Source organism: Channa argus, chromosome 5 (genome assembly GCF_033026475.1).
Source record: "Channa argus isolate prfri chromosome 5, Channa argus male v1.0, whole genome shotgun sequence".
NCBI classification, from domain to species: domain Eukaryota; kingdom Metazoa; phylum Chordata; class Actinopteri; order Anabantiformes; family Channidae; genus Channa; species Channa argus.
Genome location: NC_090201.1, coordinates 5,436,706 through 5,459,013, shown reverse-complemented (window position 1 = coordinate 5,459,013; position 22,308 = coordinate 5,436,706). Strand labels below are relative to the sequence as shown.

General features: G+C 40.3%; 1 protein-coding gene across 24 annotated transcripts in view; it reads left to right on the top strand.

Moving 5' to 3' along the window:
- Positions 1-22,308, top strand: part of chl1b (cell adhesion molecule L1-like b) — a 66,459-nt gene that overhangs the window by 5,841 nt on the left and 38,310 nt on the right. The window contains exons 1-2 of one of the 24 annotated variants that reach the window (XM_067504775.1): positions 18,452-18,758; positions 21,278-21,410. The exons of 20 other annotated variants lie outside the window; for them this stretch is intronic. The gene's annotated coding sequence lies outside the window, so the exon portion shown is untranslated. Of the gene's footprint in view, positions 1-1,670; positions 1,719-18,451; positions 18,759-21,277; positions 21,433-22,308 lie in introns of those variants that run through there. 3 more of the 24 variants (XM_067504774.1, XM_067504776.1, XM_067504772.1) reach the window with 3 other exon arrangements.

Sequence of the window (22,308 nt, the reverse complement as noted above, 5' to 3'; positions counted from 1 at the left end):
ATCAACAGCTGTCTATACATTTTACAACGTTCTGCCGGTGATGATGCCAGAGGGAAAGTCGGTAGCAAGGTTGTTGAGAGATTACAGTTAAAACCAAAGTGGTGGAACAATAGATCGACACTGCCATGGAGCCTCACTTTATCATTTGTACAGTGTGAGATAATATAAGTAAGTGCTCTCCGAGTGTAGAAGTAGAAGTAGGTGAGTAATATGTGTCGGTGCGACAAGATCTGCTGTGGAGGAAGACGTGTTCAATGTCCAAAGGCCTCCCCTGGGACCTCATTACACCGTGTCGGGCTCCACTGGGTGCTGTAAGTGGACTGCTGGGAGTCCTAAACTCGTACAGCTCCATGTATGTTGATTTGGTGTGAACATGTGTGCCCAGTATCTGCTCTGCATACTAAGAGTCTGTTTACTGGCCCAGTGAGGCCGAGAGTGAAGAACACCAGCATCCTTCAAATTGAACATTAGAAAGCAGATCAAGTGTGATTAGAATTACGAAACAAAGAGGCTGAGCTGTTGAGTGGTCAATTTGCTAAGTGGGTTAACATAAGCAGGAAGTATAATCCCTTTTTGGTTTTTAGTTGGCACATTTGTACTGAGCTTGATTTGTCCCAAAATTCAGATTTGGTTTTGTTTTAGTTGGAGAATAAGTAACTCATACAAGACCTGTGAATTATAGACCTTTATTCACAATATACACACACTTAACAATGGGTTGGTTATTTGTTGATAGATACATCTGTGCAGTTTTGGTCTGTATGTATCAGAACTTAACAAATTTTCCTGTAAATGCTGCAATACATTGTTAAAGTCTTTAATAAGCAGTTTTCCTTTAGGGTTGTCTACAATGTGTCAGAACTCAGCATGTCTATTTCTTAATGTACTCAGCCCCAAACAGAGCAAATGTTGGGTAAAATAATCTTGCCAAGCTGGTAAAAATCCAAATTAATTTATCAGCTTGGGGGGGGGGGCTCCACACTCCATTTTTACAAGTGTGACCTGCAGACCACCCGCTATGACATACACAGCCACTTGACCTCATTCTTTTACAGCTCCAATCTTTTTGGACCAGAAACCAGAGCACACGTTTTATGGCCTCACCGGATTGCTAATAATCTCACCTCGTTGGTGGTTTACAGTGGAGTTATAATGAGTATCGAGGGGTGGTCTATTTGACAAAATTAGACCAGTCACTAGGTCCCACTCGGGTTCGGTAAAGTTATCCAGATGCTAAGGCGTAAAGAAAATAACTTGGTGCTAAATTGCTGAGCATTTCAGTCACAAATTGAGTCTTTGGAATGCACAAGAGGGCAGTGGCAGGGGCAAATATGGTTTAATTGCATTAGGTAATCAGGGTAATGCAGGCTTTCCTGAACACAACTACAAGAGCGAGGCTAAATCTGAGTGGAGTGCTCATTATGAAATGCCAGCCAGTTTAGCATCTACTATAATTGGAATTATTTGCCTTTTAGCAAACAGCATGTAAAATGTGAGACAGTGCAGTTGAATAAAGAAGCATGTTTCTTTACTTTGATGGTTTGTGAACGATGGTTTTCTCTTTTTGAACATTGCCACAGATTACAATTCCCAGTACTTATCCAATGCTCTTTCTACCAAGTGCTTCACAGTTCTTCTTTGAATGGCATCCGTTGTTTGCTCCTTTACAGAAATACTACAGCTGGAGGGAAGTTTGCTTGACCATGATCTCAGGGGTGGTAAGCATTGTATTTTTGTTCACTCAGTATTGTGTGAACTGAAGGCAAAACACAGAATAGCTGTACTAAACTAGCACAATGAACTTAACAACCTCGAAAAGAAAATAATAAAGATATTTTTCTGCAATGGACACAATTGATGATTATCAGCCTAGAGCAATTTGATTTGTTGTAGCAGGAAAGAAAACAGATGTTGTGAAATTAATTCTGTTGATATTAAGAGGAACAAATAATTTATAGATACAAATAATGGCCTGCAGCCCAGTTCTTTTGGTATGTTTGCATACATTCATCAATGTAGAATCCTCTTATCTACCGAACTTGTGTTGCTCTACCTGACAAATTGTTTTATAGAGACTCTGCATGTTGCTTCATGCTTAAATCAGTTTGATAAACAGCTTGATGAATGTTTGAACAAATTAAAATGGGACAGAGAGGAAATGAAACTGCCTCTGGTTCCTGTAGAGCAGCAGACATCTGTAAGCTGTGGCAAAAATCAGGCTTTAATATGGTTTGGGTTCATTAGATTGTAGTGGAAGTTCGGGCTCTTGTCAGAATAAGAGAGAATCAACATCGGTCTAGGATAGAATTTTGGATCTCAGTCAAAATTTTAAAGATATGTATCTTTAAAAGTTATATTTAAAGATGTATAAGCAAACCCTACATCACATCAGTCAGAGTGCTTTGCCAATTTGAAATGGCTTAAAGGCTTGAAGCATTGGCTTAGTGAAACCAAAACAGATCAATAGTGGTGATCCTACAGAAGTCCTGTTTTGTAACCCAGCGCTTCAGCCTGGAAATGCTCCCATCATTCTTCATGTGACACATAACACCAGCTTTGTTTTTTGTCTGAACGGCCGTTCACTTGTCTGTGTCTTTCTGCTGACCCTTCCAGTTTCCTGTGGTGTGTCACAAGTCAGCGACTGTGCACCATCTCTTCCAGTAAGGGTGGCCTTCTTCTGAGACTCACCCTGATCACCACAAGTCCATGACACACGGCACTATACTGTAGGACGTTTGTTTGTCTTTAATGTTGACATTTGCATTTAAATTGACTTCATGCCACCGTGATTTACTTTCACGAGACAGTGACAGAGTTTTGTGGATGGATTTGCCTCTAATACTTTAGCATCTGCCACAAGTATGATAAGAGGAGCAGGATTACTTTTGAGAAAAATTGTGGACGGACTTTGTTTCATAGTGTATCCACATGTCAGCTGCTGACAGACCACTTGTGTGTCAGAAATTCTCTCAAAGCTGCAGATTAAATTCCAGGCAGTCATGCATGTCTGTTCCTATGAATTAATTGTACAGGAAAAAAAAATAAATCACACTGTAGAGATATTCGAAATTCAAATCTTTTATCACTGGATTTTGTAAGTTTAGTCTTTTTTGAACATTTTACTTACTTCTTGAACCAGTAACACACTGCAGCAGAGTTGAGTCTATTTTGCAGAATGATTTGTGATTAAGAGTAACGTGTTTTCACACATTTGTTCGCTTATGCACCTTGTGAAAACAGACGAACAAGAGACTGCCAGCTCGGCGGGGGTCATGAGGATTTAGGAGCTGTGGTGCTAGCGGGATGACAGTTTGACACAGGATGTTCACAGAGATCACCTACGAAAGGGAATATAATTGACACCATTAGCCATGTGGTCTGTCAGTTTTCTGACAGCTGATGAATTCACGTGTGTCCTCCCTCTGCTATAGATAACAAAATTCATACCTGCTGTTTTTAAACCATTTTACACATCAGTAACCTCTTTCTAACAGCCACTTGTCCCAGCTGAGCCACACTTTTCTGCCTGATGTCATGGATATGTGGTTATCCTTTTTATAGTGTGAAGTGGCTGATGCAACGGGCATCATGCCCTCATGAAACTCTGCCCTCAGGTCTTATTCTGGCAGGGTGTTTGTCTTCATGTTGAACTGGTGCTGTATAGGCCCCTGGCTCCGCTGTCTGGTGTAACTCACCCGCTGATGAAACATTCGGAGCATAACCCAGAGCCCTGATCAGTTCCCAGGTCCCCGTTTGTAGCCCAACCAGAATTACAGATGGCTTTGCCTCCTCCTGGGAAAGTGGAAAAGGTGTGGAGAGATTCAGGGTTACAAGCAGGTCTTCCTCTCCTCTGTTGTTCTATGCCGACATCATTACTATTATGCGGCAGCCTCTTCAACACTTCGAAGCCTTTACCCACCTGCAGAGTGAAGGAAGGAGTGTGCCAACAGCATTGCTATTAACTCTGTGTATTGTGCCTTTCTATGAAGAGCGGTCCACTGCCAGACTACTACTTCTTTCATAGTAGCACAGGATGCTACAATGCCACCATGGAGCATGTTCATAGTGTGCTGCTTCTCAAAGGACCTTCATGCAGATTGTGCAACAGTGGATAGTCTTTTCTTCTCCTCATTTTCTACCCCCATTTAAACCAAAGCTGCTAATCTTTGGGTCTGGTTCAACTATCCCAGTCGTGAAGTAAACAACATCCCTCCTCTTATTTGCCGCACCACCACAGTGTAAAGAACTATTCACAAAGAGTAAGAAACAATGAGTTCACCAGTGTGTGTGGGAGTGTGTCTCAACTCCACAATGAGAGACAGATGCTGCGTTTGGTAGCTGACAGGAACATCACAGCGAAAACAAAAAAGGGGTTTCCAGCTATCACAGTGATGGTGTTTGCTTCAAGGGGATCCAAAACACTGATGTTTTTGTACTTTGTAGAGCCATTTTGTAACTCACCTTCAGTGATTATGGCACACTATCTAATAAAGTACTAATTAGATATTAAATTGAAACATGTTGGGTTTGTTTAACTCCAAAATGTTAACCGTTGTTTACTTTTTAAGTGGTTAGTTAATGAGTTATTTCCCAATATTAGTTTGTAAAATGTACACTCTGATACTGGCTGGTGTTGGAGTCCTAATCTAAATTCTCTACGTGGTATTAAAACACAGATGGCAAAACAGCTGTGAATGAAAGAATTAATCAAAAAAAGATACAATAATCCACCAGACTTGGGCCCTCCTACATAGTTTTGTGATTGCATGCTGACTGCCCCAGAGAGATGGAAACAAGCCGAATATGCGCTGTGGATAGGAGATGTTCATCTACTGCGTGGAGACTGTCTGTGTGGTGATTCATGTTGTGTTCAAAATACATAGAAGAGCACGCTGTTACTGCATTTCTTGTGAGTGCATCGGCAGTGGAGTCGTGCCTATCTGCTTTTCTGTGAATTAGGGCTGGGGGGGTGGGGAGGCAATGCTAAACAAGCCAACCGTAAGCTTAGCACTAGGTGGGTGATTTCATTACGAGGCTCAGCCTGAAAAGACCACACACTGACTTCAATAGGAACCAGAGGGGATTTGTTTAGCTCAATAAGGGGTGAAATCTGTATCAAAACGCTCCCCACCCACGTGCACAGGGACTGATTTACAATATAAGTCTCCAGTTTCTGGTTGCTATGTTAAAGCAGGAGCTGGGGGTTAAACTAATGGTGTAGCTTTGCTGTTCTGTCACTGTCAGGTGAGTAAAGCTATACAGAGGTTGTCCTTTGCTTAATTTGTATAGTAGATCTTTGCTCCCTGCTAAATAACAACAGGCATTATGCTCTGGAGTTAAACATCAGTGGAAAGCATTTATGCGAGAGAAAAGTAACTGCTTAAATCAAAGCTGTAGTATGTCCTCTAGTGCATCAAATGGATGTTGTTCTAATCCATTTGGTTCTGGTATTGACCTAGTAAATGTAGCAAGGCTACCAGAGCATATTGAGGAATCCTTTTCTGGTCTGACCACAGCCAGGAGCTCTGGTGCCTAGAATGCAAAGCACAGCAACTCCACAGCCATCATCATTAGATCTGCACTGCTGTGGACACTAATGGCGGTCCCTGTTCTGCTGCCTCGGCACATTCACAGGGCCCATCTAAGACCCAAGGGTGCGAACACATGAATTAATCCAAAAGCAATGAATTCACCGGCCTTGTTCCAGATTTAAAAGCACCATGCAGGACACAGGAACATTTGTAGCGATCAATGCAACCACCCTAAAGTCATCACAATAGGCTAATTGGTGAGTTTGTCCCGGTTTGTCTTAATTTCAGGGCTAGAAGATGGTGTTGTTTACTAGTTTCAATATTGGGAAGAGGGGGAGCAGAGAGGAGGGACAAACAGTGGTGGCTGTGTGGAACTCGGCGATGGGGGTTGTAAAATTGATGGGCCACGGATGTGCGGTCTCTGGGCATCTAATTGTGTTTAAAGGTTTTAAATAGCCATATAAATATTTTCAAATTGAAAAGGTGGAGTCATCAAAAGACGCCTGCATGGATATTTCAGAATGAGGTTTTATCACTAAGAGTGTTTAATATAATAGGCACCTTTATCAAGTCTGTTTACTTCTTCAATTATCAAGCTTTACTTTGGCCATCTTTTTCCAATGACATGCAGAGGTGGTCATGGTCCAACTGTCTCTTTGTTTCTGTATATTGGCAGAATAGGTTTTCACTTAAATGGACTCTACCAAAGAGCCTGCAGACATTGTGCCTGGCCTTTTTCGTGGTTCTGGCCACAATCAGTCCCTCATCCACCTATACACTTTACAAATCAATAAACTTTCACAGTAGGCTAATTTAACTATGTGCCCTTGAGAGCTTGTGGTAGATTCACTGTATATTATAGGTAAATAGGTTTCTTGTTATCCTTGCCACTGAAAAGGCTGGTTAGTTGATGTCAGGACAGAGGGTACAGCTATCCTCTCTTCTGGTCTCGTATTTTGTTTCGTGTGACCGATTTATGGGCTCAGGTCCCAGATTGTGCTTGATTAATGTTGTGACTTCTGATTGCAATGTGATTCTGACAAATAGGGCATCATTGTTGATGAGTGGTTCAATGGATGTGCTCTGTCTCTACCTGATCAATACTCATATTGTGGGAAATCAATTCCCCATATGGAGCAAAAGCTGGGATCAGCACTGCTGCTTTTTGGTTCCTGGTTGACAAAAACTGGACAGGTTTAGGAGAATAATTTCAGTGTATTGACTACTGTTTCATTATTTTGTACACAGTAAAAAAGTAGTGATTAAGACATTACTAAAACAGAGTATTTTAAAGATATACAATAGTCCAATTCATGTTCTCCTGCTCTTCCAACTTACACATCACCCTCTGATACCAATCTATCTTTGTTAGGCCAATATCTACCAATAATATCAGCTCCTCAATATGTCAACCTATGTCCAGTATTTGGTTTTAATCGTACTATTTTTAGTTTCTGAGCAGGAAGGGCGATCTTGCTCTCTACCATTCACAGTTTGTCTCAGTCTCAATTGCTCTGTCCACTGGCGAACACGCTTGTTGAGTCTTTTCAATATACAGATCAGAAGACTCAAATTTATTTTTCTAATTATATAAATACTTTTGATTTTGAATACTTTTGGTCTTTTGATGACACTTAAGCAAAATTCATATATGATGAATGATGAAGCAATTATATCAGAAACTAGTACTACTGCTAGGTACTAAATAAGCAGATTATACAAATAATCATATTAATAGCAAAACCACTGCATATTCATGGTGGTTACACAGTATCCAATTCACTTACATTTTTGATCAAATTGGTTTTTAAATAACCACCATTCTGTACTAGCAGCTTGAGTGCTCAGACACTGAAGACAAATAATATTAGAAAATCAAAGCCGCCTATGGAGAGGTGTGTACGGATGTTGCTAAGATGCAGGGTAACCCAACCATTGTTCTTCATTAGGTGCAGATGAGGATCTTGCATTATGGATGATGCAGCCGCGACGCCACATGTAACACACTAAATGTCAGTAGTTGTGAGATGAAAGCTAGGAAGTCACAGAGTAGACTTGCAGACTGACCATAGGTCCTGCTGTGACCACAGCATGACGCAGAATCTGAGAGATCAATAAAACACTTCAAATCCTGCTTGGACTATTACTAGCCTCCTAGAACAATAAGGTAAAATCTATTAAGGACTCTTGTCTTTATGGAGATTTACATATGTTGTCTTGTGTATCTTATATCTTAGGTATCGTCATACAAATTCTAATAAAACAAACTAAATAAAATTAAAAACATTTCATAGGAAAATCTACTGTCACATGTTCTCTCCCAAATTCAGTATGTCCAAAACAGAGCAATTCCTAAACTTCCCTTTAATAGCGTCTTTCAGGGAGGCACAGGAAGAGGAACAAATGCCTCTATTCAGTGGCGTCCAAAATGCTAATGCCTCCGGCTCTTAACACGTTTATAAGGGTTCCCATGTCACGACATGGCATAGTCCACCCCTAATGGTGGTTCTGGCTGGGGGTCGCATGAAAAAGCCAGACACATTACAAAACATGAGAAATATGACAACAAAACTGCTGGTTTCCTGGGGAACAGGGCTTCTGCAGCCCTCCCCCCCCCCCCCCCCCCTTGAAGATGCATGCAAGCATGTTATGTTACACTGAACATTGAGGTTTCTTTCTTCAGAATTACTTCGGTCACAGAAACCCTTGTTTCGAACTGAGCTCTGACATTTGAAGTATCTATAAAAAGTTACTGAGATTCTGTGGTTTTATTACTGAAACAGCTCACACATAAATGTGCTCATGGACATGTGGCCTAGTAAAAAAAAAGCTGCTATGAAGTGACCAATATTGAAGGTGCTGTCGTTAGAACTTTTGGATAGTCCAGTGAGCTGTATTGAATTTCAGTATATATGTGCTGCCAGATGTAAATGATGGCAACACAGGGTTTTGTAAGCAGGGCTTAGCGATTGCCTGGGAAAGTAATTACTCCTTATCTTTATGTGTGCTGGAAGGCAGGCTGCAGAGCCAGGCCATTTTAGATTGATATTATGTCAAAAGGTCCAAATGTATTTCTTGAGTGACGTTCTGGTCAACCTGTACGACGGATTCAATCCTGTATCGACCAGTTTGAATGATTAGATTACGGAGTACGGCAAACTTTTCTCCCAACTCCTAATTCTTTTTTCAATATGTCAGTTCATGATCCAGAACACACAGCTGTATTTGTTAACAAGACAAACATTGGATTGACATTATTGAACTATTCACATCATGAGGTGAAATCTTCAAAGCCGGTCCTGTTAATGCCAAACATGTTTAGATAGAAGTGGGTGATAAGCATTAGCAGAAATGGACTGTCTAATGCTTGGACAGCAAAGTGACAGTGGCAAAGGCTGCCATGAGCCTTCCGCAAAAATAAGAAACCTTAGGAGTGGATGATATAGTTAGTACCTGCTGTTTGAAAATGGCAAAAAAAAGTAAAACCAATAATTCTTTATTATAATATTATGCATTTTGAAGGGGGACTTTTGCAATTTCTGACCATTTTTGGTACCTCTGATGATGAAAAAGCATTTATACTGGCTGAATGTACATTGGTATTGTACCAGGTTTAGCGTAACGTTTGCATCCCCCTTGATAACTCAATCAAAAATTTACTTTAATTAGTTTCCCATGAAGAAACATTTGCAATAGCTAATTGTGCATTAAATCTTATCTTTATGAAAAAGAAATCTTTGTTTAAATCTTTTTGCCATTTCAGAATAGGGTACCAGGGTTTCCCCTAGAAAATGTTTCAGGCATCGTGGCAAGAGAGTGAAAGAGCATTTACGCTCACAGAAAAGGTATTGGTTATTTATTCGTGTTATTTAGTTGGGGGCATTCAAAACTCATGTCAAATCAATGTGCACAACACGTTCTGCTGTGGTGATCCCTGAAGGGAGAAAAAAGCCGTTGATCTATTTTTACAGGTGTTCTTTTTGAGGAATTCAGTTTTGTTTATGCCAAAAGTATATTTACTTGGGTTGTTTCAGAATTCAGATGAGCCTTAATGTTTTTTGGGTTTAGCAGTGGTATTACTCTAATGCGGCTGATATTTCCACCCTGTGTTTGGATAGTGGAGTCATAAAAAAAGACCCTTAAAGAGATGAGAGAGGCTGTAGTTCCTTGAAACCTTTCCCTTGGTCTTCTTTGGCTTCCTGGTTAAGTTGTTGCCAGGTTGTTGGACTAATTCTGTCAGGTTGGCCACTTCTGCGTAACGCTTCACTATTGTTTCAAGTCTTCTTCCTTTGTTCATATTGTCTCTTATTGTGGATCTGTGGGGTCCCACAGCCTTCCAAGTAGTTTTGAACCCTACCCAGAGTGATATAGTAAAGAAGACACAGAATACTTCCCAAATGTCTGGTTGGTATTACATCACTTGTTTTTTTGCTTTAATAACTGCAGTCATCATTTTAATGCAACCGGTTTTAACAGGTTAAAAACAACCTACAGAGTGCCGGTAGAAATTGGACTACTGTCGGTCGAAGAAGACGAGGAGGAAGCCATGTTTGTAGGCAGAGAAAGAAGAGGAAAGCCAAGAGAGTAGGACTGACAGTAGGGACTTTGAATGTTGGGACTCTGACAGGGAAGGCTAGAGAGTTGGTTGACATGATAGAGCAGGAAGGTGGATAAACTGTGTGTCCAGGAGACCAGGTGGAAAAGTAGCAAGGCTAGAAGCTTAGGAGCAGGGTTCAAGCGGTTTTACCATGGGTCGGATAGTAAGAGAAATGGAGTAGGAGTTATCCTGAAAGAGTAATTTGTCAGGAATGAGGTGAAAAGAGTATCAGACAGGATGATGAGTCTAAAGCTGGAAATTCAAGGCATCGTGATGTTCAATGTTGTTAGTGGTTATGCCCCAAAGGTAGTGTTTGAGCCAACCAGCGTTTCCTCTGTTTTTTTTTTTTGTTTATATAAAGTTAATTGGATTAAGAGGTATACGTATAGGTGTACTGATGATGTCATTAGTGACATCAGATTGGTCGGTGCCCGGTTAAAAACGACCTACAGGGTGCCGGTGGAAATTGGGCTACTGTTAGTCGAAGGACAGGAGGCATATTCGTAGGCGGAGAGAGAAGAGGACAGCCAAGAGTGTAGGACTGAGAGTAGACGTTATTAGTGACATCATATGGCTTTGATGATGGCCTTTATACTTCGCCTTTGTAGTTTACCCTTTTAAGTTGGTTGTCCAGTTGTCAAAGAAACAATGCATAGCAATGGTTTTGTGACAAAAGAGATCAGTTCAGCTCGGCTGTTAAAAGGAACAGACATGGACTACAAGAGACACGGTAACTAGAGCTAAGGAACTGACTACAAAGTAGTGGGGACCGTTTTGAGTGTGTAGCTGTGGAGGCACGCGATTTCTTACCGGGTTCTGTGGGTCTACCCATACTTTAAGAAACGTCTTTGATGTAACTGTTTGTGAACGTGTTTGTGAGATTACTGTTCCTAAACTTGTATGTACAATTAGTCCATTATTGGCTAAGTGGAGAAAGAAATACAATAAATGTTCAATGTTTGTCATACAACGATCTCCGGAGTGAAGTAATTGTTGGACCATCAGATACGAGTAAGATCGCCTCTACATTAGTAAGAAAGCTTCTCTATGACAACTTTAAGCTTAATCAGGTACACAGGGAAAAAGTTCCTGTTGACGCTGTCATTGTGGCTGTACAGTGTGAGGAAGCAAGAGAGAGACATGTTATGGGGTGTTTCTGTGCTGGATACAGTGGGAGTCACGCCACTGTGATTTAGAAGTTTCCAGTGTCAACATGCTTCGTTTAGGGATAAGAAGGATTTAACAAAATCTGAAAAATTGTTAACTGCTTCAGTAAGTAAATAGTTAGTCAGTTGCTGCTCAAAAGTAAGCTGTAAAATAAGACACATCTTGTCAAAAGGTAAAGTAATAGTGTGAATGCTTCCCATCATGTTTAGACATTTCAGTTCCAGAATAATCTTTCAGGCCACCGATCAAATATTTGGCCTCTCTGCCATGAACAAATAAACTGGTATTGTACCACAACAAAAATCACTTTAGTCAACGCTACATCCTCTGTGATAACCCACTTTTGTTTACATCCACAGTTATTTACTTATGTAGTGTTGTGTGCAAAACACATTCTCAGTATTACATCATGTTTTTAATCTGTTGACATGTACAGTACAATGTAATGAGATTGAGGTTGCTGGTAGTCAGACAGAGCTCTTCACTCTGGTGTTCACAATGGTGCATGTCCAATCGACAGTTAACCTGATTATCCAGCCGCCGCAGCTGTGTGCCCAACTTGCCATCAGCCTTCTTGGGAGTGGGATGATTTCCAAACCACAAACCAAATCTATATTGCCCCAGTGTTTGAAACAGCAAGACACCTCTCTCTTGCACAGCTTGACTCTATAGATACAGATTGCATGCCCCTACTAATGATTTTTATCTCCATTTCCTTCCCTCGCTCTCCCTGTCCGCTTATAGGTTCGATTTTATAATCAAGCAAATTAGATTTTATCTCACTCAGTGCAGACGGTAGACCCCAGCATAGCAGCTAAAAGCTGTTACTGCGTCAGCACTTGAACATATAATCAGAACCTGAGGACATCGGTCTCCTTTTGCTCCAACCACTTGATACCTCTTGAGACCTGTATTAACTCCCTCTTTGCTCATTTGAAATGTAGAGGTTTTTACTGCCATTGCCTCTCAACTTTCAACAGCTTAACCCTTTATGCAGAATATAACACATGGGAAACTAAATGTGGATTACGCTTGGCCTCATGAAAGCACCTCAGGTCTGACTTTTTGTATGATAAAAATGTCTGAATTCCACAGGTATTAAATATAGTTTTTTTTAATTGATTAGACTAGCACACATAGCTGGTTCAATTTGCGAGCCTTCTCAGAACTGGTTTGCTTTTCAACAACCTTAGAAACCACCTCAGCTACGTCATTACATGCTTTCCCAACGCATGATGTTTATGTAATTTGAGCAAATAATTCACCAACATTTAATTTTACAACAATGATGTTGGAGGTCTTGATAGCCTCGCTCCCAGCCCCTGACATAAAGTAAGTGATTCTTATTTGTAAACCAGCCACTTTGCAACCAGCTTTACCGGACGGGAGCTGCTGTTGTAGCTGTCGAAACACAAAAACATAATTTGAAAATAGCCTTGATGAAAATGGGGTAGTTGTTCACCTTTCTGTTATGTAGATCATTTTCTGAGGTGCCTTTGCCACATGAGCACCTTGAATTAGAAAACCTGGTTAAATCAGTCACTATACTGTAATATTGATTAAAAGAAATGAAACATGGTCAAGCGAAGTTACAAATTGACAAGAATGAATACCAATATATGGAAAAATACAGAGACTAGATCTTCTCTGTGTGACTTTAAATTCAACAAACAGTGGACCTCCACCCATACACAGAAAACACAAAACGATATTCTGTCTCCAGGCTGAGCTTCTGATGTTAGGCTGACAAAGACACCAACTCCAAAAGCCCATTTCATTGGATATTGAATGCCCTGAGTGTCTTTTTAAGTTGTGCAAAGATAACATTTTGGGTGTGCCTCGTGTTTCAGTTTAAAGCAGCCATTTGTTTCATTTGTTCGAGCATTCTTTCAAGTGGCACCGGCTCTTAGAAACACTGGGAGCTTCAAGCTCTTGATTTGATGACACATGCTACCATTTGATGTGGGGTAGGTATTTCAGCATACCTGTAGTGTCCTATGGTTCGATTTACCATTTTATGATTTGTTCCACACGCATATTATTTAGCTTTACTATTGGTGCACTGAAAGTGTAAAACGTGATGGAAACCATCCCTTTTTTATGATGGCCTGTTCAGTTTTACACAGGAAACTGTCCCTGTTTTGCCCCAAGTTAGCAGGTGCTGGTTTAATGCTCATCCATAAATTTCTCTGGTACCTTGTAATTTATTAACCTGTCCATGTTATGCATGAGGTTGTAGGGAAATGTCGGGTTCTTTCACTTCCTTAACAAGCCCCTTAAGGTGTTAATAATTTATATTGATTTTAAGTTTTAAAAAACCACTACTAACCAAGGAACCTGTGCTGTTGATTTTCTAAGAACATATGTAGCGTAAAAATAAAACAGAAGCTGAAAAGTACAATCCATCACATAAAGCCTGAAGGAATATTTGCATTGTAATACGGTTTCTGATGTACTTTATAGAATTGTGCCTGTGGGCTACTACACCTAACGTGGGCTAATTGACTATCAAGAGAGGCTCTGAGATTAACGGTGCTACTGAGTTCCCATCACTGCATGCTGCCTTTGTCGAAAGTAAAGAAATGTGTGGATACATTTTAAAGTAAATATCTGAGAAACAAGCATTGCTAAGGCAAAGTATCAGCCCACACATGCACTAACACACACACACACACACACACACACACACACACTGAAGCAGGCCTGCTAGTCTTTTTATGTACTGAGTGAGTGGCCGTGTAAGATGGAGGCTGTTCAGCTAACCTATTGATGAACACGTCCGGCTAAAAACACACAGACGAGACATTGCTCTCACCTCCCGCTGCTCTCCACACACACACAAACACACACACACTCACAATTTTTATTCATCTCCAACATTAGTCTGCCTCCTCATTTCTTGCCGTGCGTCCATGTGAGACAGATCCCACCTACATTTTCCACTGCAGGATTAACTGCAATGGGCTTCTCTGCCTCACTGCTCCTAAAGGTCTGACCTCAAAATGTTTGTGTGTGAAAAGGTGGCCAGCAGGACACTCCTTTAAAGGCTATTAGATCCTCACTGCCTGTTATGAGTGGGCGTGCAACTAAATTATCTGCCCTGCTTTCCCTTGTAATATGACTATAGGTGGAAAAAGCCGATTTTCTGGAAATAATTAATCCTGCTTGTTGGCATAATAACACTAAGGAGAACATGCTGCTATTGCCTCGAGTGCTGTCTTTTTCTCTGACAGGTGGGCTTAAGCTGATGGAGATGATCATCTTCTCACTTTGCTTCCTGCCTGCAGGACCACTCCATTAAATTACAACTGAGCCAGTGTCTCGAGAGAAGGGGATTTGATTCAGGCTAGTGTGTGCACTCGTGTCTGTGCATATGTGCAAGTGTAGGCGTGTTTATGTTTTACACACAGTGTGTGTGCAAATGTGTGCATGCTGATCCCTCCAGCCATTTGGAAGGCTGTGTGTCCAGGGTGTAACTGAAGGCAGCGCCAAGCCTGGTTACCATGCCTACACATTTCACTGAGAGACACTGCATTTATCTTAATGAATTCATTTTCAAGCTTATGTTTGCCTATGTATTCTCTGTCAGCTGTGTACACACTCTAAATAGCTGTGGAGTAGAGGCCTTTTCCATTGCCAAAAGTGACCTGGGGGAAATAGCTTATTGATTTTGGGGGGAACATGATTAAATTGAGTTCAAACTGGACACTTCATCTAAACTTGTCCACAGAAGAGACGATAAAAAAACACAGGAGCCAGTCTTCTTTTGTGCAGTGGCTGGCCCACTATTTCCTCTGTGAAGCAGTTAAAGTAATTGCTCCCTTCTAATTCTTCTTAAATAGACTGGCATATATTTACGTTAACTTCAGGTTTTAATTAGTTGTGTTTGTTTGCAGTGAAGCCCACCCACCATTAGGATTGTACAGCCAGAGATAGAACAGACGTTGTTTTGGACATTTTGTTCAGTAGGTGTGCTAATCGGGAGTAGAGATCCCCTGATCACTGCCATGATCACTGAGCTCACCATCTGTGATGCTCTGATGGCCGGCAGTCTGGCTGAGCGGGCTGGAAAACACTGTGGTACAGTTTCACCAGAGCTTACCCTGTCTTCACAGCCTGCAGTCAGCTCTGCCTTCATACTGTACGAGTAAACTGTTTTTCTTGACCCAACCTGAAACATCTTGATTGCAGACCATTTTTTAGCTAAACCAACAAACAACATTAAACATTTTGTAAAGTTCATGTGAATGACAGAATGTATGCAGATGTTCCTTTGATTCATTTAGTTTCAGATATTTGTTGTGCGAAAAGTTTCTTTGTAGTGTACAGTCAGAATAAATCAGCTGTCAACGTGGATCTGGAAATAATTGAGTGGGCTATTAAAGTGCCATGGGGTGATGGGGGATTGCACACAAATGCAGGCAATTTCATTACTGGAATTTTGCCTGTTTTTCATTTGCAGGCACATGTAATAAACAGAACCAGTCACATCTGTAGCAGCAACACTTAGGTTTTTGCTGAGTTGAAGAGAGATGCAACTTGTCAGTGATGGAATTCTGAAATTGTGGCCAGAAATAAATGTACAAATACATCATGATATAACATGCAGTGGTAAGCAGCTTCATAATTCATAAAGGGGGGAAAATGTTTAATCAGCACCTAACTGATCAGTTTGAAGATAGGGGCACTTGTTACCATGGCAATGTATAAGAAATCCATACACTGAAATGCATGCATTGTTATTCTGAGAAAATAAAGCACATGCTATCAGCCAAAGTCAGGTTGCCCTGCTTCTATCTGCAAGTGCCAGGTTAGAGGCTTATTGACCGTTTTTGACAGACCGAATAACAGATGACTTTTGGGTGATTCGGGCCGTGTGCCCAAAGTTCAATTAAAAGCCTCACACTGTGTAGCCAGCATATTTGCCAAATGGTGAGGAAAGTGTAAATCACTCTTCATGCTTTCTCAGCAGTCTGGTTGTCCTTCAGGTATATTGATGGCGCTACCCTAACTCATTTAGAAAAAAATTCCCTTTAACGCAACAGCATTTTTCTTAACCTGACAGGTTGAAGGAGGTTATTTAGGTATCACATGGGCCTATGCATTGGCTACATTTGGAGGTTTTAGTGAGGCTGTGACCTGCGGGTGCAACCACCTGCATTTTTTCTTTCTCCCCTCTCAAAAGCAGGCAGTGGGGGAGCACCATGACTTAAATGTTGAGTGAGGATTGGTGTTGTTTTCTACTCATTTGGTTTGCGATGAGGGCATTATTTTAATTCCACTGACATGATATGCTTGTAGTTGTCAGATAACATTTAGCGATTGCTGCTTGAGTGAGATAAGAGATGTATTAATGTAATTGAAGCTTTTGTAAATATTTTCTCTGATTGCCGATGATTATATCGTTAAAGTTTGTTAATTGGTCCTATGCAAGTGAAATGAGTGTATTGAAGAAAACAAACCAGACCAGAAAACTAGCCATGTGATAATGTATTGTGTGCTAGTGAAGCATGGGGAACAGCAGAAAATAGGCCAGATTAATTTATTGAGTTGCACAATTAGCTTACACTTTCTCCCCAAGTTCCTTTATGCCATTTAAACAGCTGGTTCAAAGTGTGAATAAATGTTTGCCTTCTTGCCTCAGCAAGTCATGTCCGAATAGGTAAATCAGCTGGACTGGAAGTGTGAATGAGCGGCCGAGAGAAAGGGGAAGAGGCTTTTCCCGGGGCAGTGCCCAGGACAATGTCAGGTTTGTCTGGCCAGAGTACATGAACACTAAGCTTTTCGGAACTGGCAGCCCGCCCCGGTACCTACCCATCTCCCTCGGCTTCCAGGGCTGTCCAGCCCCGGAGCACTAAGCATTTGTGCAAAGTTCATAAGGCGTCCCTCTGTTTGTGTGGCCATAATGGCAGCTCCATCCTGTTGTAGCTCAAAGAGTGCTTAGGGGCTCTGAGGGCCTGGCACTGGCGCTGCAGAGGCATGTGAGCTTTCTCAGTTACTGACTCTGGCTGACTGCACTCATATTGAAAAGACCAGTGTCTCCTCTGATGGCTCAGAATCACATCTTTCTGTGTCAGGTTACCCGTTATCATGTTCTGTGTCTGCCTCCTAAGCTCAATTTCCTAAATGAAAACAAACACTGAAAAAAAAGCTACACAAATGAAAAGTCTGTCCATTCACTTGAGTCTATCAATTTGAATAAGCAAGCACATCCACTTGATCTAAATAAGGACACTTATATTAAATGTACAGTAGGAGAAAAGTCGTAAATAGTCGTAAAACATTGAAGTCTGTTCTTGTTTTCAGCAGAAATTGCCCACAACAAGCTGTTAATTTTTAAATACATCTATCAAGTCTCAGGAAGGAAGAAACTCACCTCCACCATTTCCTAACTGTCAGCATTTGTGAGGCCTGGGAGATAATAACCTTGTTATTTGTGGCTATTTCGGTCCAAGCAGCCATGCATTTGGTTGGTTTTTTCACCGTGGTTACGACCCACATCAGCATAATTCAAGCATGACCCTCCTCCCTCCTTTCATTTTCTGCCTTTCTTCCCCGTTAAAACCCAAGTCTCAGACTAGGGTCCACACCATACATCATCTAGACTTGGAGGGGGGAGCGCTGCTTCCCTTCCCCCTCATTTGTCGTGGGAGAGACCCCGGTTTTTGTGTAGGAGCTGGTGGAGGGCTCTTATGGACAGTCTCAGCACTCTCTGTGTGCTCTGGGCTTCCCCATGACATCCCACCCAACCTCCACTAAAGTTTATTTATGTGGTGGTGGAGTCAGGTGCCTGTTAACCAGCGTGCAACCGTCAGGTCCATTTGAATCGACACAAAAAAAACAAATCATTATTTTTTCAAACCAAATGTCCTTTAAAGATTAAACAGAGGATTGTTCTTAAAAAGTGGACTAATGCTGGGTGACAATCTTCAGCAGTATTAGCAATTAAGGAGATTGTCACTGGCTGACAGAAGACGATGCCAGCAGGAGCAAAACTCAACAGATTTTCACACAGTAGGGGATTTATGCTCCCACCAAGTATCTGTTCATATTTTTCTTCCATTCATTATTGCAAATAAACACTTTACCTCATGCCTGCAGGTGCATCAAACATCTTTCATGTTACTGACAGAGGGCAAGATGTAACTTGCATTCCTCCACTCTCTTTTGTACACAGCTTGTGAATAGCCTTTAGATCAGGCTTTGTGGGAATGATTGTCAGTGGCTTAATGAGCGTCTTTGCCAAGCTTGAGGCTTTGGAAACATATGTGACTACAGTGCCTCTATTCCTCTTTGTCTCCTGTCCTGTACGGCAATACTTAGAACGGGCTCAGCATTTTTCCTTTTTGCAGAAATTGAATTTTACCTAACCCCATGGTTTCCTTTTATTTTGGATGTTATTACCTAGAAAGGAAATGCTACTCCTCTCATGGGAACCAGAGCTGAGAATGAAGTTAAATCTTGTAAGTATTCTGTACCGTCTGGGGAGATCTGGAAAGCTGTTGCAGCACATTTAGGTTAAGCATGTTTTGGTCCTCTCACATGCAGGAGACACTGTGAGAGACATTCAGTAGAATATTTTTTTCCTTGAAGGGCAAAACACAATTCTTGGCTTACAATGCACATTTTGAATGAACTTGAATAAATAATATGTGGCATTAGATTTTTAAATATTTTGTAAAAAATAAAGATCAGAGCAATCAGACAGGTTTTTAGAGAGATTTCATTATTTCAAAGCTGCAGCCAAAAACACTTCAAGATAAAATTATCTTGGACACTTTAAAAAGTCAAGAGTTTAGAAGACTTGAAAGACTTACTTCATGTAACACTTGTCCTAGCTACCATGACATCTAATAAACCTCGGAGGAGACTGATGGCTGAATTGTGGAACACAAAACAAATGTGTTTCATATGTGACAAATCTGTGCAGTTTGCCAAGACTTGATTTAATTGTAAGAAGTTTGCAGAGCACACTGAGATAACTGAGCCTGAGCCCCAGAGACAATGTAGGCTTTAATAATAAATCTGAGTTTATTGGATATGGACTAAACATAAACACATAAATGAGGTTAATGAAATTACAGTTGAAATGTTCAGTCAATTAATAATTTGAGTGGATTCAAGAAAACAAAATCTGAAGTGAGTTTTTGAGTTTACTGCCCAACATTCACTTTTACCTTCATAAATGTAAATACTTGCTTAGTCTTCATGTTGGGTTATGAAACTGAATATCTTTCTGAACAAAAATATATAAACAATTGATAATTCCAGAAAGTAATTGCTATATTACGTAATTGTAATAAAAGTAACAATTTTTTGCAGCCACAAGTGAAGGTAGCTCAAAGTTGAAAGTACCAATTCACTGAACAAAGCTCATCTTTTTCCAAGATGAAGCAGGGCTTAGTTATGCAACTTTTGTATATGACATAACATTATATGATATGATGTAATTTGCTATTTTTTATTATATTTTTTTTGCATCTCACTTAATTATTATTAGGCTTCAAAAAACTTTACACTATAATACAGCTATTAATATTATGTAATGGCAAAGACACTGTGTGTGCACATTGTACCACACAGTGGTGGAAGAAGCACTCAGATCAGTAAAAGTTTCATTATTGCAGTGTAGAAATACTTTTACTAGTAAATGTCCTGCATTAAAGTTTTCTCAAAATTCTTAAAAAAATTAAAAGGGCAACAATATTAGCTCAAAAATATTTGAAATCCCAAAACAAAAGTAACGTATGCAGAACGATTAAAAAATGTTTTCGTCACTTGTAGCCGTCAGTCCATTCGTCCATTATCTTAACCACTTATCCTGTTGAGGGTCACAAGGGGGGGGTCCATATGCCACATGTTATTGGGCAAGAGGCAGGGTACACCCTGAACAGGTCACCAGTCTATCTCAGGGCCAACACAGACAGACATACACAGACAGACAACCATTCATACTCACATTCCCACGTACATGTAATATAGAGTCACTAAATAACCTACATGCAACATGCATGTTTTTGAACTGTGGGTGGAGGAAACCCAGGCAAGCATGAAGAGAAAAAGCCAACTTCACACAGAAAGGCCACAGCTGGCCAGTGGTTTTGAACTTGGGACTTTCTAGGTGTGGAATGCTTGTTTGGATAAAAATAATTTTGTATAAGATTGACTAAGTGCAGAGGAACCATCTTTATGATACAGTGAAACAAATATTGAAAGTTAGACACTTCCTGTCTCCCTTGTCTTGCCTTGTTGGCCTGTTCTTTGTTTTAAAATATAGATGTTGATAACTACATAGCAAATATCAACTGATCAGCATAATTTTCTGGAGCTGATGAGAATTTTCTTTTGAAAACCATTCAAATTATTGCTTGCTCCTGAAAGCAAAACATTTTGAACTGAGAGAAACTGGAGATTGAGATTCTTTCTTGTCATATTTTAAGATTTCATATCTTGGTTGTCTGTTCTGTGGACCCATTTCATTCAGTTTGTCTAAACACACCCTTAGCTCAACCTTATTAAATGATGGAACAGTGCAGGAACTGAGCCACATGTCCGACAGCTGTGTCAAACAGCTCACCCAGAGTAACACTGTCCAGATGCTCAAGCACGGAACAGGAAATTCAAAAGCTGAATTAAGAGTCAGCAGAGAATCTCTCATTTCACAGGCTGAAATTGTGATTTGACTTTATGTATATTAGATACCTGGAGGGATTTAAAAGTGGATGAAGCAGCATAGGTGTTTCTATAAAAAAGTGGCTTCGCTGCTGCTGTCGGAAAATCTGAAATTCTTGGTTGTTGGCAGAAATAAATTGCTTCAGGGTCTGATGGAAGTAAGGATTTGGGATATAAGAGCCATCGATCATGTCTTACTGTGGCACAGTTTCGTCTGGGGAAATTGCCAGCATCCGTCAGACCAAGTGAATGAATGTGGAGAGGAGCATGCTGTGTTAGTTCACACAAAATAATATTCCTTTCCCTGCAGTCCAACTTGTGAATTCATCTCTCCGCCGGCTTCTCAGCGAGGATCACACACTAATGTGATTATTGTCCCGGGCAAGGGGGCACTCCTGTGGGACTTCAAAGAGAGCAGATCAGAGGGAAAATGAAAAAAAGCTGTAAGCTGTGATGCAGAGGCAGGTGCAGTGCACTTTCTGAAACATGTCCTTTTATTTTGTCCTTTAAGGTTCAGAGTGAGGAGTCTGTTCAGAATGTATTATGATGTTATGTGATCAATTTGTACTCATTGCATTATTTTTGTAACAGTCAAGAATCAAAAGTCATAATGTGAAGCAAAATTTTTGTTAGCTTTGATATGGTTATGGAGAATAGAATACAAAAAAACAACTAATCAACGATTAGAAAAATACACATTACTGACAGAGAGACACATATTCTAGTTAAAAACCTTTATAAGTAATCTACATGGTATATTTTACAATAAGGTAAGAGAGAATCAATCATTCTCTGTGTGTAAAATGTCTACACTGTAAAAAAATGATAACGCATCCGCGAGAAGGATTGATTGAAAAAAGAGTGAACACTAGGGGCAAATGCAGTCACGATATTTTCCCAGAATTTCAATTGATCTGCAACACACAATATTTTGCAAGACAACAATCATCAATATAAAAAACACTATAACCTTTCAAAATGTAATGTACATATAATATTAAAAAATGCCCAATATAAGAACAGACAGCTGTCAAACAGCCTAAATCTGAAAGATTACCGTTTACCAAGTGACCTGTACAGTATTTAGATAAGAGGAAAATATGGTCATATCTTTACTAGCACATATATCATGTTTTCTGTAAATTAGTTTGAGTCTAGAATACTGACACTTGATAAATCACACTTTGACTTTTTGACTTTGACACGTTTTCTCTCTGGACTGTGTACAGTGCTACAACAGCAGTTTCTGTGTACTTATTCTAGTGTCTCAGTACTTGAATCTTAAATATTACTGTGTAAATACTTGTGTAGACAGTGAGTGTGTAGTGCAGTTGTGTTGTT